This window comes from Ammodytes marinus (genome assembly GCF_949987685.1).
Source record: "Ammodytes marinus genome assembly, chromosome: 19".
In the NCBI taxonomy this organism is placed as follows: Eukaryota; Metazoa; Chordata; class Actinopteri; order Uranoscopiformes; family Ammodytidae; genus Ammodytes; species Ammodytes marinus.
This window is the reverse complement of record NC_137223.1, coordinates 2,746,810-2,768,237: the sequence shown is the minus strand read 5'-3', so window position 1 is coordinate 2,768,237 and position 21,428 is coordinate 2,746,810.

The following is a 21,428-nucleotide window of genomic DNA, read 5'->3' as shown; positions in this document are numbered from 1 at the left end:
TCAATCAGTCAATTAATGACATGAACGAATCCTTTTGTAAACGAACCTTCAGAATAGTGCTTAGAATGATTATGTCATAATCAAAAATGATGCTGAAGTTGAAGTGCTTGAGAAGTTGAGACTTTTGGTTCAGTGATATTGAAAAAAGCGAATGTTTCGATAATGGCCGTTAAAATTGATAAACATGGTTTGGTCAACTAGACACCAAAATGTACATTTTGGACCTTTTATTTATACCAATATGAAAGAAAACCTGTTGTGGAAGCAAAATAGATAAACAATCTCTAAACTGATCAGTGCTTGAATAAACAATATTTTAGCCACACACAGACAAGAAAAAGTAATCATTGCTGTAACTGGCAGCAACACGATAATGTCCACCTCAAAACTGTGGGGAAAACCAGCATGGAGACATGACATCCTCATACATGTGCTTCAGTCAAGGCAGTGAGAGGAGAGGCAGAGTAGAGGGCGTGGCGAGGGGCTTGTGTGTGTGTGTGTGTGTGTGTGGGAAATAAAAACCAAATGAGAGAGGGTCCAGCCACGGCATTAGCTGCTCTGTCAGGGAGCAGCACATTTCTTTACCAAAATTCACTAGCCGCCGCCACCCGCTGCTACTGCATGGTCAGGGCATTGTGGAGCTGTTGCCATGGAGATGTGGGTCAGAGAGCTGATGTGTGAGGAGCGCAGCGCGGATTTGGGCGCTGGCAGCATTTTGAGGCGCACAGAGCCCGGGCTGGAGCCGGCAGTAAAACCCTGGCTGAATGTAGGTCAGCGCTGGGATCCTCCAGTGCAGAGTCCTAGTGCAGACAGAGGGGGACAAGATGGTAGTGTTGGGGGGGCTGATGATGAGGGCTGGGCAACACCAGCTCACACTTATATGGATATCTGTAACAAACCCAATGCATTCTGTGCAGTCTGAATCTGAAAACATTTGATGTGGGATCAGAATGGTACATTTTCACTTGGGAATTTTGCTTATTCTGGTTGGAGTGTTGGATTACAGTATATAATTTCTCCAAAACGCAATCCAAAAGCAATTTTTGAGTTTGAAAATGGCATGGTTTTGCAGTCTTGCTAGTTTTTTTTTTTTTTTTTTTTTTTTTACACACAAACAGCCACTGAACATTTGGGAATATTTGCTGTAACGACAAACACTGGCTCCACTTGAAAGAGTTCACACTAGTTATAGTTTCACTTGGGTTGCGTTCCAAATCGCATACTTTCTACTATATAGTATGTAGAAAAAATATTTAGGATGTCCCGATTCTTGTGGCCAGATTTAGGATGGTTAGAAGTACCCGGATGTCCTACTTCATGCGGCCAAGATTGTTAGTGTTGAAAAGCGCATCCTATTTGGGCGATTCTGACCCACAATCCAGTGCGCACGTGAAGTGACGTCACATCGACGAAGCCTCCATATGAAAACAAACGGGGATGCGACGGATATAAAAGCAAAAGGCAAGATCAAGGCGCAATGTTATGTTGAAATAAGAGAGTATCCCAAATGTCCCAATAGTATGCCTACTGCATCCTAACTAGATTCTTTTTATCGTCGGATGTGGTATGTAGAATAGAAAAGAGAAAGAGTATGCGATTCGGAACGCAACCATAATATCAGGAACTTTCTTTCTTTCATTTGCTTCCTGGTCCACTTCCTGGTCCACTAGAACGTTTGACATCACTGGCTCCTCCTGGGTGTGATGTTTATGTTTATTAAAAGGATTGCTGCAGGATTGTTTGAGAAGTTTCTATCGATGGTTCACTACCTATGCAACTTGTCAAATTGAAATAATCGACTCATATGAACTGCATCTGACAATAACCTCTGTGGTCAGGTTGAGCAAGTTCTTTCAAGCCAACACAGGGTTAATTTTTTTTAAGACTCAATATGAAGGCTTTGGAAGTTGTTGTATCATTTTAAGGAGATAGTTCAAGGGCTGAATATATTATCATCTGTATACTTTTCATACTGCATAAGAACAAAACATGGCATGTTATGGCTCGAAATATTCCCCATATTGGTTTATTATGCGATTAGTGATTGTACCTTTATAATTTTATTTTTTTCCGATTCGCCAATATCTGCAGTCCTAGTGTTTAGGAACGTTACAATGTAGAGACAGTCGGGTTAAATGTCCCGATTAACATATATGGCATTCAGCATCATCCTCGACAATACATGTTTGAGAGGAATAATACACACGGACTACATCCAAAAGAATGTCTCTTAAGTTGATATACTGAATAGTAGAGCCTGTGTTTAATGAATCAGTCTGAAGATCCAGACAGTGGAAGTTTTCCCAACCAATGAGTCTCTACAGAGATCTTAGTCCCCCTGCGTCAGAAAACCTCAAATCAAACTGTGAGGGAATTTTGGGTCTTTAGTTGTAATATTAATGGTAAAGATTAATAGGTCATATACGCCTATCTTGTGTGTCCGTCTCACAGACTCTAGGTCAGCCTTGGAGCCTGTTAGGAGACACTTAGGTCAGCTGTATAGATAAAGTCTCATCTCCTTCTACTCCAGAATGTTATGGTTCACTGTGTTCAGCTCTGAACCAAAACATTGGTACGCTTGGTGCCCCAGCCGGGGAGGTGGTAGAGATAGCGCGAGGTTAATACACAGCTCTAAGCATGAGTTTGTCAGAATTGAAGTGCAAGTCACCAGAGTTGAAGTCTGGTTCTCCTTGGCCAAGCCTGTAATAAATATCGCTTCATAATTCATCCAAGACTCCTGAAATATTCTTCCACCTGAGTTGACCTCCAACCTTAACAGAACTTCCTTCACACAAACCAGTGGGGGATGAGTGACAGTGCAGGAAAGCATTCCATTCTCCAGCCCCACAGTCTCCCCCCCCCCCCCCAGAGGAGAGATGGATTGCTCCCCTTTCCTTTTTTTGGAGTATCACCCATTCAAAGGAATATGCTAATGAGGCGCTGCAAAGGAAAAACAGGGAAGCAGTAGAAACCGGCACGGTGGAGCTATTGTCATTCTGATTCACCAGCTTGACAGGGGGAAATAATTGACTATAGCTGCTCAGAGGGAGTGGAAGAGAAGTCGGTGAGCAGGTTTAATACAAGTACATCACTGCTGTCACCTTCCACTTTAAAAAAGCCGTTAAGTCAGTCAGTTATGTTTCCTTAAAAGCTGTACTCAGTAAGACTTTTCCATTTAAAAAAGTAGTTTTTTTTAATATTATGTTTACTGGCATTTTATCCACATTAACCATGTCACTTAAATGTGACTTTGACTAGACCAGACTTTTTTTATCTTAATACTATTATGACTCTATAGGGGAGAACGGGGTAATTTGTCACATGGGTTGGATGTCACATTCGTTATATCTCGCCACCAGAGCGCGCTAGCTCTGAAATGTTGATATAAAAAAGGTCCAGAATTGGGATCAGAGGTCACATACATAGACTTCCTTGGAGGAAGACAGCTGCATTTCAGGTGAGAGGATGTTTTGTGTTTTTCATGTCAAATTCAAAATATTTTGCTTCTCAGTATTTTTCTTCTAGGCTTTTACACAATGGGTTTATAACAAAACACTTGTTACCCTCAGAAAGTGTGAAGGGTAAACTATAGTTTAGATTGTGGTTAGCAAGCTAATTAGTTGTCAGATGGTTGTTGGCCTTGATGCTAGCAAGAAATTCAAGTTGGGGTTGGTCGTCAAATTTTTTGGGGGGTTGGTTGACATGTTATCTCAAGGCTGCAGCCAGAAAAGGAACCCAATAACGAAAGAAATTGTCAAGCTGTATCCTCACTGACACCCCAGAGAAGGAAAGAATAGAGCAGGAAAAGGCAGCTAGCAAGCAAAAGAAAAAAGGGCAACAAAATCAAAACAACCCAGTGCATCCCAAACTAGACCAGCTGCCAAGGCTACAGAACGTTATGTAGGCCTATTTGTCAACTTGACAATGCAATTAAACATTCAAATTTGGTTCTGCCTCCTTGCCTTCTTTTTAAGATTTTTCCCATTAAGATAACATTGTGACAAACAACCCCATAGTGTGTGACAACCGACCCCTTGATGGGGTTGGTTGTCACAATGTGTCAGAGTGTCTTTGATGGTAAATTACTTCTTCATTACAATAAGTTGGAAAAAAAGAGAGACACACATTTCTAGCCAACACCTTAAGCTTCAATTTAATGTAGGAATGGCTATTGACAGATGTTTTGGTGATGAGCAATTCTCACTAGAGTAAAAAGTGTGCCTACTTACCCCGTTCTCCCCTACTGTCTATACTGCCACTTAAATGTGCACCAAAATCACACAGGCACTCAGGAGGTAACATGAAATCGGAAATGTGCGACACAAATAAAAACAGAAAGACACTTTTTGGATACCTATTGGGCTAGGTATTTAGAAATGGCACAGCAGGCAATAAAGAGACCACACATTCCTGTTACATAGTTACGTAGCACAACTTTGAACATAATGAGTAATGAGAAATTCAACTTCATTGTCTGTTAAATGAAATAGACCTTCTCTCAATTAAAGCAGTATTCATTGATTTGTTTAGCCACTTAGAAACCGGAACAAGCTGTACAATCACAACATTGACAGATGATGCCCTTATTTCAATTGCAAACATGTCAGTGTAGAGCTGCCTATAGGGGCTGTTTATACGACAACACGAAACGGTGCATACGCGAAAATATTTTCGCGGATGCACTATGTCATTTACATGAAAACAGCAAAGGCAGGCATGAAACCGCAAGTTTTTGAGATCTACTCCCAGGGAGGATTTTTTGGAAAATACAACGGTTTTGGTTTCTTGTAAACACCGAAACCATTTTCCCTGGTAACGCTGACGTCACGGCTCCACTTCACGTATGCGTAGTCTATAACATTTGCTGTCAAAATACCCACATGCGAGTTATAAAGTTAGAAGACAACATAACATGCAAGGTGTCTCCGCGGCACCATCACTGTGATTGTGCAGGGCTCAAATATAACACTCGCCAATTTAGTCTAGTAAGTTATTGAGACTACCCGACCACTTTGTTTGGGGAAAGATTTGTGCTCTGCCGGTTTTTCTAGCAAAATAAACGTGTGTAGCTTCTATATGCCAGGGACACACACGGCTCTCTCTACATTAAAAAACACCAGCCATAGTTCAGCGCGCAGCAGTTAAGTTACTGTTCAACAAAAGGAGCATTAAGGCTACGGCTTCACAGTAAAAGCATTTCACTGGCTAAACATTAATAACATTTCACTGGACAAACGTGAGTTGACTTTTATTTTGAAGTACGCCTAACAGGAAACTAGCAAAGCCCCTTCACTATCAGCATGTCTTCTGTTTTCACGAGTTCAATGCGGTGAAATAAGAGGACAGAAAGCTTGTAATTTACAATACTTGTAACCCCAAGCTTACACCAACCGCTTTATGAACGTTAGTGGCATTCATTTTCGGTTACAGTAAGGTTTTATGCATCAAATTGTACCGGAAGAGCTATCTACTAGGCTAAGTGTCACCGCTGACTATTGACTTGGCATGCCTACTACAGCGATTTCGGCCCGTTTCCACTGAACACGTGTATGAGTGAATATTTAAAATAAATTGTGTCTGAATGTTTTTTTTTAAACCAAAAAACGGAAAGACTGTCACGTTTTCACCATGTAAAGGGCCCCTAAGCATCCAGAAGAAAACAGGGCAACATTAGCATACATTTGGAGTCGTGTGTCTGTTTCAAGAAGATATAGCGTGACAAAAGAACAAGTCTATCATCATAACTGAGTAAATAGTTTAATTATGATGTCCTAGAATCACATACAATTGAAATGAGAAATTTGATCATTGAAAATGTAGTTTAGAGCTGGTCAATGTGGCCCCGGGAAAGAGAAGTGTGGGGTGTCCCCTGCCCGAGCTGATGCCCCCCGCGACCCGACTACTGATAAGCGGTTGAAGACGATGATGAGAATGTAGTTCAAGATTAATAATGGCAGGGGCACTCCGGTGGCGTAGTCGATAGAAAGTGTACCATATTGGCTCAGGCCTTTGTTGCAGTGGTCGCGGGTTCAAATCCGACCCGTGGACCTTTACTGCAGGTCATCCCCCCTCTCTCTTTTTCTCCCCATTTCAACTCTGTACTATCTAATAAAGCTTGCCAAAACATTATCTTAAAAAAAAAATATGTTAAGATTAATAAAGACTTTTTTGAAGAGCATACATTTTCAAATGTGCTTTTGTTACCTAGGAGAAAGAGATCGATATCAATTGTTTCACAGCCGTGTGTAAATCATGAAAAAAATATTTGAAAGTCCATGTCCCTTTTTATGATTAGGTGCAAAATATCCAGAGAAATATCTGAGCCAGATCATGTCCAGCTGTTTTCAGCAAATGTTTATACCCTATGCCTTTTTTTTAAATGTTTATCTTCATGATGATGTGACGTGCACGTGATTTGCAGCAAAGAGACTAAACATGCAAAACCACTAAGATGTCATCAGCAGTGTGCTTTGCATAACATCGTAAGAATCAACAGGTGTTTAAAGTTCAATATTTGATTATGTGTGGCCCATGTAAAAAGGCTGGCTACTGTTGCCAAGGTTACAGCAAATACACACTACTAATCAGGAATAAGGGCTACATTACAACGTTTAAGGCTGTAGATTTTAAAAATACCTTAAGCCTCTAAGAAAAATGTTGGATAGGTGTCTGTGTAATGCAGGGACGAGTAGCCTTATCAGCCTCAGGCACTGAATCTCTTGTTGCCTTTTTCTCTTCTAAAGACACTGCTGGCGCACAAGCCAGAGACTCCCAGACAACACTTGAAACTGAATTCCCCATTAGCACAACATGACTGTGTAGCCAGTGAAGGCCCTATCACTAGGGAAACCAGGAGACATTTTATTCTCAACAAGAAAAGAGCAGCAAAACAAAATGAGGTGAGACACAGAATCTATTCTCCTCACACACTGCACAGATTATTCCACTGTCATCAAAATGTCCTCCATAACTGCACTGATTTAGCTATTTTAAGGCGATAGTTCGTGCAACCTTGGATAATAAAAAGAAGGAGTATGTGTGAAAAATCGGTAGTAAGTTCGGAATTTCCTCTATGGGGATCTATAAAGGCTTATCTCATCTTAAAGTCTAATGCTATTTTTAGTCTTATTGAAACAAGGTTACAGAAAAGCTCTACACAACTCAGAAAAATGCTGAATCATAGATTTTTACAGAATGGTTTTAATGTCTTTTAAAACACTATATTTCATTAAAAAAGGGCTGTAACATTTATTTTATTTTTGGCCTTGTATAGTTAGTATGATAGGAAGGTGACATCAGAGAGGAGAGATGCAGCAAATAATTAATATTCAGGCTTTTACAGTTAGATAGTTTTGCGGCAAATCTGAGAATCCCAGATGCCCAGGGGCTTGGTTCAACCATACCCCAGAAGGATATAGGTGTGGCTTACTTTCATTGGATCAAATCTAAGATGGATTCATTTTGGAACATTGGACTTGTGTTTTTTTTTAAGCTGTAAAATGACCACCACAAGGTATAGAGCATATGCAATAATCCAATCAGGTCAAGAACTTTTAACAGTCCTTCTTTGCAATTGAGGACTTTCCAAAACAAAGTGAATGACTCTCAGCTCAAGCAGCCATGGTATTTAGTCATGGTTCTTAATTCATAGGGACTTCTTTTGTACCCCTTCTTCAACATTGTTCACGTGCCAACTGATGTCTTTATCCCCTCTGGACAAAATCCTCCAAGCAACTGTGACCACACATCCCTTTGCTGTTTCTTTCAATGAAAACTCAACAACTGCAGCAATTAGTGGACTATGAGTTACACTATGTAGAGAGGGCTTGGGAACATACCATCCATGGACCTCGGAAGACCTTTCAAAAAGACGACAACAATGTCTTTCCGGCATTCCACGGTAGAATATGTACATATGCCCTGGAGCAAAGAAGGGGGGGAAAGCTCAAATTCCCAGTCTAACAATTAGCCCCTGATAAGAATACAACAGAAAGAGGAGGCCAAGAGGTCTTGTAAAGGATGAAAAAAGCCCTAATTGAGATTTACTGTTTAAGTCCAGTCAGTTCAGTGAGCGCTGATGATCTGTAGAGCGCAGGCCAAATAACTCAACCTGTTTCCCATCAACCCTACACAGAAGAAGTATAGCTCAAGACGTGGGATTAAGGCACAGGCATGGTTAGCGGTGCATGTGTGTTACGTATAAGGAAGAATTTGCTTCTACCATCCGTCAAAGGGAATAACTAGTGTGAGGGGACATAATGTGCTCATTGTGCTTGACAGCAGCATCACTTCTTATCTTCAGCGAGAGGAATGCCACAGACGGCTTTTAGGGAGCTGCAGTTGTTTGAGTTAAACACACTCAACAATGGATACAGTGCATTGATGCATCGTATGAGCATTCTTAGTCAATACAATGACACTGTTTAGTCCCCTAAATGTGTTGTTTCTTACAGTTTCAAGTAACACAAGTTATAAATAACTGATTTGCCGCTAAGCTACATTTGAATGATGCTAGTGAAACCAGATATGTCACCAAAGTTGAATAACATCCAACATAGAAGTGGCTATGGGTAACCATCATCATCCCACACCTTACCCTGATTGTAACAATTTCAATTTTCTTTTGCTGGAAAACTGCCACAGCATGTTTGTAAACCTTTACAGCGTAGGCCTAAAGATGCATACGGTTAAGCCATATTGATATCCTGAACAAAAGAAAAAGTGAAGGAACATGGAGAGTCTCATGCAGTTATCGGTTGTGCATCCTTAATCTTGTTTGTTCACCTCCAAACAAAACCGATCAGACCACAGGACCTAATGCAGAGGAACACATTGATTTCTGTCTGTGAAAGGAAAATGATTTCCCCCAGTGCATGCTGTTATCTACAATTCTACTTAATCTTCCTTTCCCCATGTATTATTAATGTTATCGACTGGCACTCTGCTGGTGAGCCCTGTACATCCCTTCCTATGTACATCCCTACACTATCATCCAGGCTGTTCAAAATGTCGTGAACAGAGCAAGAATATATACTGTACCATGAGGTTTGACATTATGAAAACTAAAAACCTGACATTACTACGTAATCAGCCATTCACACTGGTGTTTTATCACAGCAAAATTGTCATTGTCCTATCAATATTAACACACAGATCAACACAGCAATGCTCGTACAAGTTAATGGACAATAAAAGTCACCTACAAAATATACGCACTCTTTCAAATATTTATTAAACTAAAGAAATGTGAAAATGAATGAAACAGCATGAATGTGATGTTGAAATGAATGTTGTCCATCCCTCAGACATATATCAGCATTACTAACAGGAATCTGCTGCCAGTTTTAAACTGTATCAGAGGGGATACAATCACCCAATGCATAGTTTACACTGTATATGAGGGGAGGTCACTCCAGCACATTTGTGCAGCAATGCATGTTGAACTGGCATGTGGGTTGGGTGACTGGATGTCCATTGCATTTTTGGTGTCTTCAGATTCATCTCTGTCATGTATAACATCACCATTCTTTGAAATACATAAACAAAAAACATGTTGCTTTGTACTTTATCTGACCAGACTTGACTTCTGACTACATTCCTAGTTTCTATGGTGATACAATAGTTGACAAGCTCAGGCAACAAGCGAAGCTGCTCCAATTTGCTTTGACTTTTCCCGTTGTCTATAGTATAGATGAAGTATTACCACATTTCAACCTTCTCCATCCAACCCAGCCCATTAGCAGAAAACTATTTGCTCTTTGTATCTGCTTTCCTCAGATTTGTGTGTCCCCCAATATTGAGAAAATACCAATCTGCCCCCCCCCCCATTCCCCCCAATCTGCACTACAAAATGTGTTCGCCTATTATTAAAATTTAATGTATCTGCTGTCTCCTGTTAATTTCAATCTACAGTATATAAAATCAATGTACGTCTGACAAGAAAAACTAGATTATTTCCCCCCCATTAGAAACTATACTCCCTCATAATTGTGAACATATTTCTTGGGGAAGGCTTTAATTTGCAGAAGCAGCCCCTAAGACTTCTTACTTCAGATACTTTGAAATGAAATAAACCTTCATATTTCCTGAGAGAAATCTTTAAAAATCCATGTCTCAGATTTTTTAAGGTTTAAATACTTTTTTATACCACGACTTGTACTTGACCATGTGGGAGGATATGAAACGCAACACTATCAGAGTGAACATTTTCATGTTGGTGTTGAAATGGAAACCTAGGGTCACTTCCTTTTTACTTGATAAAAGACAATCTGGCTTTCTGTGTCTGTACAAATTGCTGTGCTATTGCTATTCCAATATGTCAAGCAAGAGTTGGACAGTGTCTTTTGCTTCATGCTTTTCATTTTTTCTAAATATTACTTCTCATGTCTGTCAGCCTGATTGATCATTTTCTTGTTTCTTACTTTCTTTTTTCTTCACTTGTTCAGAGCCGCTGATTCCCTCTTCCCTCGTCACTTTAAACATCCATGCATCATCATTATCATTAGATAATCTGTCACGAGGGGGAAATTACATTAATCTTTCAGCTCCAGTTATATATCCATGCACCATTGCCTCAAATTAATATTATTATCTGAGATTTATATTTTGAGACTTTCCACGAATAATGTATGCAGTACTTGTAGTCCAGAAATAGACCAATGCTAACAGGTGTACCAAAAAGTGAGTTTGACATACAAACTGGCAGTTAGATTCAGGGCCAATCAGATCAGACTGGGCTTTTTTGAAGGTTTAGGTTTAAGACAGGCTCTAAAACGGAGTGTTTCAGACAGAGGCTGAAAAGAGGAGATTTAGAAATGGCACACTGAGAAGTATAAAGGGTTTTTTGGACACCACACCATGAAAACAGTTTCTAGTAGAAACCCAAATTACAATTTTGAACCTGAAAATGAGCATTTTACCCTTAAGAAGGGGAGCATCCAATAACAGTTCTAAGTACAGCTCTGATGCTGTAGGAATATTGGGTAGTAATTCCTGCTTTAAATGTTGCTGAACTGATGTAGCACACAGGTCAAGCCAAACAGTCAGAGATTCTCAACACGTGTTTCTCATTAATTGGGAGCAAGTAGCCGAATAAATGGCCAATCAAAGGAGCGGCTGTAGACATGTCAACAGTGTTGAGGCCCTTGAGGAGAGAAGTTGTGCGAGTGTGAATCAGCACACTGAGAACCCATGGATTAAATCAAGGATTTTATATCAGGACTTCACAGACTTTTTCTTTCATTTCTTTTTTGCGAATCTGAAGTTTAAAGCTGCTTTGGTTATCCCCCAGGCCACCTGGGGGCGGTGTAACAAACTGAGAACCCAGCCTGGAACTATTACAAGAACAAGAAGATCTCCAGGTGAAAGAGCATTCATCTATGTCATGGCTGTGTCCACCAGAGGAATGTCCAATATTTCCACTAACATTTAGCACTATTTTGGTCTCCACCAACTCCTGTGGTCTGTCGCCTGTCAGCAACCCCCCGCCCCTGGTTCTACAGTTCCCCCTTCAGCGGCTCATTTCTCCTCTTTGTGATTGGTGATAGCCGGTCAGGACTTTCTGTAACTGTCCGAATATCCGAAACCATCCAAAAACTGCCCTCACACTTGCCACTGACTGAACAGGTGTATACAACTGAAGTCACAGCGGGAAGTGTGCCTGGTCCGGGCGGCTGTCTGAACTAACACAGCGTTGCAGGAAATGAATCTGTTTATACATATTTCGTCATCCATTCCTTCTCACCTGTGATTCTTTGGCCATAGGCACTGAGTGTTGCATGTAGCGAAGCCATAGAAGCCCGGGTTTCTTCACAAAATGAGTCGATTGAGGCTTGTATAGCACCAATGGCCTTTGTTAGCGCACCCATGTTTTTAGCATCAACTTCTGTTTCTAAGCTAGCTGCAGAGCTTGATGTGTTTTTTTTTCACCCTCTCTCTGCTCATTTGCAGACTTAGACGTTTAACAAGTAGTCACAGGTCCGTTAGCGCACTTTTTTATCAAAGTCTGTGTAGTCCCGATGCTCAACAAATATGGATTAATTATAAATTTGCAGGAGCTGATGTGTTTGAAGGAAATTTGTGAAGGAAGTTCTGTTAAGGTTGGAGGTCAACTCAGGTGGAAGAATATTTCAGGAGACTTGGATGAATTATGAAGCATTTATTACAGACTTGGCCAAGGAGAACCGGACTGCAACTCTCGTGACTTGCACTTCAATTCTGCCAGACTTATGCTTAGAGCTGTGTATTAACCTCGCGCTATCTCTAACACCTCCCCGACTCGGGCACAAAGCGTACCAATGTTTTGGTTCACAGCTGAACACAGTGAACCATAACATTCTGGAGTAGAAGGAGATGAGACTTTATCTATACAACTGACCTAAGTGTCTCCTAACAGGCTCCAAGGCTGACCTAGAGTATGTGAGACAGACACACAAGATAGGCGTATATGACCTATTAATCTTTACCATTAATATTACAACTAAAGACCCAAAATTCCCTCACACGGTGAACATGTCTGCTCCGTTTGCATGCTCAACAACGCCCCAGATTTTTTTTTTTTATTATGGAATTATCCGTCTCGTTTCAACAAACTGTGTAGAACTGATATATTATATATATATTAATACAAATATTCAATGAAATCAAAAAACTAAATTCTGACTAGGACAATGACAGTTGCCTGGTTGTTTTGGATGTATTGTTGCGGTGCATGAGGCTCAGCATGTGGCGCGCTGGCCGACTAAACATCCACTCACTGCCAGACACATGCTGCATCTGTCAGCCAGTGACATCCCCCTGGCTGCAGCCCCGTGCTGAGGCAGCAATCCACACAGACAAAAGTCTTATCAACACGTACAAACAACAGTCTGACCCCCCCCCCCCCCCGTCCCCAGCCACCTAACACAGCAGACACACGCCACCATTCACTCTCTGTGTCTGCCCGTAGGCCTGTTTTAAATCAAACCCTTAAAAGGGGAACCATTAATCATCACGCAATCTTAAATCATAAAACACATGATGAATGTTGCATCTTTCGGATCCGCCCCATGTTCACTCTCTAACTGTAGGCCTGCTTTTCATCAGCTCATTAACAAAAAAGACTTTGTAGCAGCCAATAATGTAATAACCACTACCAATAATGTAATAACCGCCAATAACGAATTGAAGTTAGTTTAAAGTTGGATATTCGACAGATGGTCATCAGCAATGTCTTCTCATCTCCAACTTCAAACCAACTTCACCGCTGTGTCGGATTACAGAGCCGTCACAGGCCTTCTTGGTTTCCCCTGCAGTATGATTCTTAAAATGAAATAAAGTGTCTAAATATAGAGCGCAACATAACATGGTGAATAAAAAGTCCCAATAATCACATAGGGGCATTTAATGATTAGTTTAGTTATGTTGTTAAGCTTTTATGAGTTTAAGTTAAGCTTACCTGGATGAGCACCTTTGCCCATTCCTTCTTCATAAATGCATGCACAGAACATTACAGAAATGGCTTCTGTCACTTTTTCTTGAGCCAGAGATGAAATGTTGAACTATTCCTTTAAATAAAGTGATATAATTGTATTATGACATAATCGGCTCCAGTTTTTAAATTTGTATAGGATTCTTCAAAACCTGGCCAATATTGCACAACCTGCCAATAATGTAAATGGACAAAAATGTATGACGTTCTTGATTCCTTAATTGTAATATATTATTGGCAAGTTACTGCATTATCCACTTGTATGACATTATAACCTTATTGTTAGTTATTACATTATCGGCTGCTACAAGCCTCAATCACGATACTACTATTTCACAGTCTCTGTGAAGGCTGTTTGGTGGAAGGTTGAGTAGGCTGAGCTCTGTAGAATGAAGTAGGTGTTTAGCCTGAGGATGGGATGCAGCAGCACACTCTATGAACACCAGGGGCTTTTCCCCTTCACTAATGAGAAACACTAAACGTCAGTGTTGGAATGCAGGGTCTACTATTACTTCCAGGTGACAGTCGCTGATATACAAGCGCACACACACACAAATGCACATAGTAAATCTAAGAGGTATATCTGTGGTGAATGGATGTAGTGCCTCCTCTGAATGTGGCTTCGCCCACTCAAACATGTAGGCAGAGTTGGCTTGATTTGGTAAATGCCTTTGGTTGCCTTCGTTAAGAGGGAAATCGCTGCTTGTTACAACTTGGGTCTTACTTTTGTAATTAGCGTTCACATTTGATTTATTTTCCAAATAATGTAATAGTGTTAATGTTTAACCTAAGTTAAAACTCAGTCATTTCAGGGGATATGCTTATTTTCTTTCTGGTGGAGGCACCACTCTCATTTCTGAACAGTACAATCAGGCTACTGCAGACCGCCGGTTAGCTTAGCTTGGCCGAAAAGACTGGAAATCACGAACAGCTAGCCTTTTTAAATTTTAAATTTTCCTGTTACTAATTTGTAAGACACACAACATGCCTCCATCATTTAAAACCCCTGTGGAAGTAAGCTTCCACACGGGAGTTAATTTAAGGTCCACTGTCTCCGCACACGGACTTGTTCCACACCTGCTCACTACAACAACGGCCACCTTTTTTTACATGTCGCATGTACAATCTGTGTCTGTATACAGTCATGAATTATGGACAGCCTGCAGACATTACATTACATTACAGACATCTCTGTGGAGGGTTGAGAGCAGCTGACAAAATGCATTTAATTCAGATGCATAAAACAAACGTTCTCTCCAGCAGATTATTCTGGACTTTCTCCAAAACTACGTGGGAAGGAGCCCACATTCAGACCTAACGTTCAACCATTATAGTGGAAGGCATTCTGATTGGTTCAAGTAGTCATCAGTCTAGCCTTGTAAGACCAAACCAATCTCACGAGCTCATTCATTGATCCATGTTGCTGTCAACGACCGCAAGAACCAGTAAGGGGCTGCCTTCCACTAACGGACAGGGCCAGTGTGTAGCTCACGAGATCAGGCTGGGCTTACAGTCAGTTGATGTTGTTCTGTCAACATCATCTGGCCTACTGTATAGATCAGTCTTCACACACATATCATATTCAGAATCAGCTCAGCAGTCATCATTTGTGTATCCGCCTGTACGATACGTAAAACCTTTTATTTTGGGATCCGAAAAGGGAATAATGGACTTTTAGGTTTTTCTTGACTGGATTAAAAAACTTGGTGTAATTGGTAAATATATTTTAAGAGATTAAATACAAACCAGATTGAGTCAGGCTGCTGCTGTGTTGCAGGTATAGTTGCTTTGCACCTTGTTGGCTTTAGTTTGGCTCCGTGTTGAGACGCTGCTGCTTGTTAACTGGTTAATGATGAATGAAGGGAGTACAGCAGTGAGGTATAGAGCGGGAACACTAACCCTCCCATTTCTTATCAGGACCCCCCCCCCCCCCCCCCCCGCCTTCCCTTTGGTAAAACAGACGATGTTTTGTTCAAACACTTGGGATATGCAAATAGAAGCCCCTGCCGAGTGGTGCATGAAGTCACTGCCAGTGAAGTCACCGCTAGCTAGATAAGCCCAGCGTGATGTTTGACATGCGGGGTGCCTGAACGGCCATCTGTGCCTGAGTACAGAGGCACACCCAAAACAGAAGGAGATATTCCCTGATCGCTCCCGGCCAGGGCGGGGGACCATGAGCCCAGGAAGAAACAAAGCCACATGTAGCAGGAACCAGGGCCAGGTCTCCACAGTGGGGAGTGGAGACCTGCAATTACACACAAGCCAGCGGAAGCAGCTAGCCACCTCTCCCTCTCTCGCAAACAAAACTCAAGATCACGTTTCGGGCAGCTTTTGTGCGGGGCCCTGAGTGTTCGGTTCCTATACCTTTTGTTTAGGAAGCACGTAGGCAAATCTCGGCAGCCAGGTTGAGGCTATTCCCAACAAGGGACAATAGGCCCTATAGGCAAATAGCATTCCTTGTAACGGCAGCAAGTAAAAAAAGGTGTGGACAAACATTTACGGTTGGCCAAAGTGAGTTTTAAAGAGCCTCTTTTCACCCTCCTGTCCTTGTCCCTGTCCCCATTCACACAGGTCAGTGGGCTCCTCCCTGCGGTTTTTTGTGCGCCGCCATTCACAGCGCTCCATCACTCAGTGCCTCAAACCCCTGTCCTCTGCTCACTCACTCAGCCAAAACAGACTCTCTGGACAAATGAACTCAGGCATTCCTCAGCAAGGGAAAGTGTTTAAAGAGAGGCCTGGGAGGCTGTAGTGTATGAGAAGAGAAAAACAGGAAAAAAGATGGCTAGAATGAAAGAAAGTATTTCGAAATATTTCATTAGCTGTAATATCTGTCGTTCCAACAACAGCATTATAGTAGACAACCTAAAGCACATGGTTGAGAAAATGTTAAAATGTTGGTTTTCCATTTTTTACCCAAATCGTGACAATTACTTGTGGGGAGTTCACTGTTATCATAATTATTGGTTTAAAGCAACCAAAATAAAACCAATTTGTAAGAATACATCTTCATTTTCCTTACCCAAGTGCTTCAGGAGCTCAAACCCAACACAAAGAATGCAGGATGGTGAATTGGCCTACATGTGAAGTGGGAAGTCTGGTAGTCCTCCCCCAGAACATTTTAAGCGTCAAAAACACTTCATTTTCTGCATTCCGATGAATTGTTCTGCACCAATGTGTGCTATTTGTCTGCATCAATTTATGGTTGAAATGTCTTTATTTCTGTAAATGAAAAGGCAACATTCATTCAGTTACCTGGTGACAGCTATAGCTAACATTAGCTCATTGGCGTAACTGTAACTTAAGGAAAAAGTTAGAAACCAGAATTGAAACATGAACATAATCCATGCAGACATTAAGGTATCGTCCTAAATATACTTGGCTGTAACTGAAATACCGAATCCCTTCTTTATTCAATATAGGACTGATCACAGGTGTGTCAGCTGAAGTTAACATGAAGGTACAAGGCCGCAGATGCAGATAAGCATCAGGGAGGTTTTGCCAGGGAGAAATCAATCCTGAAAGACAAGGGTTTGGGATTGGACCAAAAACATGCTGCCTTTGGTGGTTACAATGTGCACAGTAGTTCCTGGGTTTTTAATCCGACAATGGGAAAATGGAAGAATGTACAGCTGAAAACATATAACAAGAACATTATGATACCCAAAAATGGTTAAATCCAGCAGCCAAAACTAAAAATTATTAGTTTGTAATAAAGCTAAATCTATAATGCTAGACTTTTTTTCTAACTTTTTTCTTTCATGTTATGGCACACATAACAAACAAAAAAAGAAAATTGGAAAAATAAATTACGCGTACAAGTTAAAATTTGACCTTAAAAGTTTCACATACTAGCGAATACGTTGCTAGGTTAAGGGAATATGGAGGTTACTTGGTCAGAGAGCTAAAATGAGTAGAACCTAAACCCGTTTGGTAGTAGCCATGGCTTGTTGAGATTCTATACTCGTTTCAGGATAGACCTAATTCCTTATTCAACATAGTGACTGATCACCGGTGTATCAGATGAAGTTAACATGAGCGTACGAAGCAGCAGATAAGCATCAGGGAGGTTTTGCCTGGGGAAATCATCAATCCTGAAAGACAAGGGGTTGGGATTGGCCGATAAGACCCAAAACACGCATGTACCTCATCAAACGAGTAGAGTTTTGTCAAAATATCATGTTTCAATTGATTCTGGTATATATAGTATTTTGCATGGGTGTTGTTTGTTGTCAGAGAAGAAGCACAAATAAAGCTCTTTTTGTTTGTTTGCTAGAGACTTGTATGAACTGGTCCTTCGTTTGGAAATTGCATTATGATTGGAACCTACTTTTACTTATTCATTTCATCATAACATCGACATCGCCTTGAACCTGCCTCTTATACATCTGTAGCATTTGTCCTATAAAACTAATGCTCAGGCGGTTATGGGTAAGGCAGTGGTGATGACAATCACACCTCCTCCCCAACTTTTTTAGGGACAACGTTTCACATTCAATGCATGTGCATGTGTAAAAGATCCCGTTGCATGTCAGTATTTCGGGCCTCTGTGGGTGTGTGCCATATGTTTAAAAACAGAGATTAAACGGAATTTCCCCCCTTCTTCTTCTTATCTCCTGTTAGTTGGCAAACTGACCAAGACTGTTTTGTCAACAGATGCTTGGTATTGTGCCTGTGACAGCAGAGCATGCTGATAACAGCTACAACTGCTCCAAACTTTGCATTTGGTTTGTCTACCTGTCCATTTATCATGAAGGAGGCCGTGTGTACAGTAGGTGTTACCAGCAACATCTCCTTAAAGTAAACTTGTTATCCAGCACAAAGGCTCGTGGTATCTACTATTTATTATACTTTCCCGCCTGTGTAGCAAGTTTTAGTGAGGACATTCTGACCAAAACTCACTATCACATGTTTCAAAGAAAGGGTAATTTGTTTGTCCGTAAAAACATGTAATATGTAGTTCCAAGGTTTTCATCCGACAATGGTCAAATGGAAGAATTATGTCTGAAAACAGTTTGTAATAAAGCTACATTTGTGATGCTTGTCTCTTATTCTATCTTTATTTTTTCTGTTATGACACACACAACAAACAAAGAGAGTATATAAGCAAAAAGAAATTCAAGTTTGACATCACAAGTTCTGGATACTAGCGGATAGGTTTAGGTTATAGTGAGGTTACTTGGTCCTAGAGATACAAAAATAAAAAATGAATTGATAAAGCAACTAGACAGAAAAATTATTATTCTAATAATTGGTGAAATTGTTTAAGTTTATCTTTCAAGAAAAAAGGTCAAGTATTCCTTGCTTCCAGCTTCTCAATGGTGACGATTTAAATAATCAGTAGTTGCAGCCATATAGGCATCGCGGCCAATCTCACTGATGCAGACTGAAAAAAAGTGGTAGACAATGAGTTAAATGTATCTTGTCCCAAAAAAAAGACAGATCTGAGGAAGAGAGAAAATAAAAGAGCTGAAGCAAACCATCAACATTGTTTGTTAAAGAAAAAAAAGAAAAAAAATTATAAAGCAAATTTGCAATCTATGAGGTTAGGGTAATTGTTTCAGGGTAGCCTCCATGGGGTCATTTCTCATCAGCTAAACCCACATCTATTTTAAAGCTTTGAGTTTCCCCTTTATTAGACTAAACATTTTCAAATGTCCACAGGAACAGAGCTTAGTGGTCAATTTAAACACTGACTTGAGAGCTGGTTTCCAGAACACAGCAAATCAAAAATACTTATTTGATTAATTGTCTATAAATTGTCAGTGAGAAATACCCGTCAGTATTTCCCAAAATGTCTTTAGATAGATGGCTTTGTCTGCTATTCACTTTACCATTTGGGGCGACTGTGGCTCAGTTGGTAGAGCGGGTCGGCCGATGATCAAAGGGTTGGAGGTTCGATCCCCGCCCTGCCATCTGTGTCATAGTTGTTGTGTCCTTGGGCAAGACACTTCACCCACCTTGCCTCGTCTGAATGTCGATAGTTAGCCTGCTATCGGTGTATGAATGTGTGTGTGAATGGTAACGTGTAAATGGGAACAGGTCTCCCTTGCAAAAGAGTCTTCGGACTCAATAGGATATACCTGTATAAATAAAGGTTAAAAAACATGATAAAAATAAAATAAAACTGCGCATGAAAAAGACATTTTTAGATCACTTACCAAAGTATTTATAAGTTTCATGATGACATTTTATTTAATTCTACATCATATTCAGTGATTTTAGAAGGATGGCGTTAGATAGGTGCACAGTCACATTCATGCTACAGTGCATCACATTTCATTCCCGACCTCTGTATCAATACTTTGACTATACCTCTCTCACCAAAACTACAACTCAACTTTCACATACTGTAGCTTTTTTACAGAGCCTTCCAGCTCATCTCAAATGGAGTTTGCTCAGTCTTAAAGGTTCAGTAAGCGGAATGGTCAGTTTAACTAACTTCCTTTCAGTGACTGCAGTAAGCAGTCCCCTCCCTCGTCACCACATTCATGCACTGTGGTCTTCAAGCAGCGAGTTATCTAGTATCATCTCAGATCCATAAGTTTGATAAAACATGATACTAACCATCAAAACAGACATTGGGAAGGATTTTTACCTGCTCCGCAATTGTAGGCGCATAAACATTCACCCATCTGTCGCTCTGCACGTGCACCGGCAGTGAGACGGGTGCCGGTTTGTATCGTTCTCTCTTCTGATTGGTTATCAGTAGTATAGTTTGAATACACAACTCCAGCATCACCATGTAAACTGGCAACACCGGCCCATGTGGAAACGATGACATCACGTCTCCATTCCGCATGTATATTACATGTGCTGTCAAATAGCCACACACAATTAAGAAGACAACATAACGGAGTATTGGATTAAAGAGCTGTGTTTGTGTTGTTATCTCTGATGAGTTTTTGAATGCTCCTCCAACAAAGTGTATATAGATTTGCTGCACGGTGTCTCCACTGAGATCGTTTACGTGCAGAGATTGTTTACATGCGCCAAATTGCAGCGGAAGGTCGATCCACTACAAAGTTTTACCGCCAACTTCTGGTCTGGGAATCCTACTGCAGTGATTTAGGCGGATTTTGCGGATCTGTGTGCATGTCGAACATATTCAAAACACCGTCATCTTAACGCGGAAGTTGTATGTATTTACACGTACAGCGCATCCGGGTAAACTCCGGATAATTAAGGAATCACATGTGCATTCATGAAAGGGGCTTAATATAGCAAGTCGTTCTTATTTTGGTGTAGGACACATGATTTAAGATGGAAACTCATATATGTACACACACACACACACACACACACACACACACACACACACACACACACACACACACACACACACACAATTTGCATCCCAGGTGTGAGTTGGCCAGCTTTGCTCTGCTTTGCATTGCACTTGATAACATTGAAAAGTACCAGAGTGAAACTGCTCCAGGAAGCCCATCCAAACCCCCCATCCCCACTCCACAGGCTGAGCTGTGCTGGGTGTGTTAGCCCCATGTCTCTTGGTGCTGCAGAGTACAGTTGATACTGCCTGTGTGATGGATTTACATTGCAAATATGGGCTCAGGACACACCCACCCACACACTGTTTAGATAAGAAAAGTCCCAGAAACTGGAACGGTTTCCAAAGTTGTCTCCTTTCCCCCTATGTGATTCTTTAAAGTTGTATCGGTCACATCTTACTGCCAGTGTGGACATAGTTGACACTGTGTCTGGTTCTACTCACTAGACTCAATGACAAACATGCTCAGGTAAATGGTTAGATATAACAAGTGATTGTGATCATCAGTTAATACAGGTCATCCATTATCTGGTACATATAAAGTTTACTCTATCCAACCTACATAAATAAATAAAGCATGTTTTTAAACCCTGTACAGGACAGATATCTAATTCAAATACTATGTGGTTTACACATCAGAACATGTGTGGCCACAACTAGTTGATTGTGCAGCAT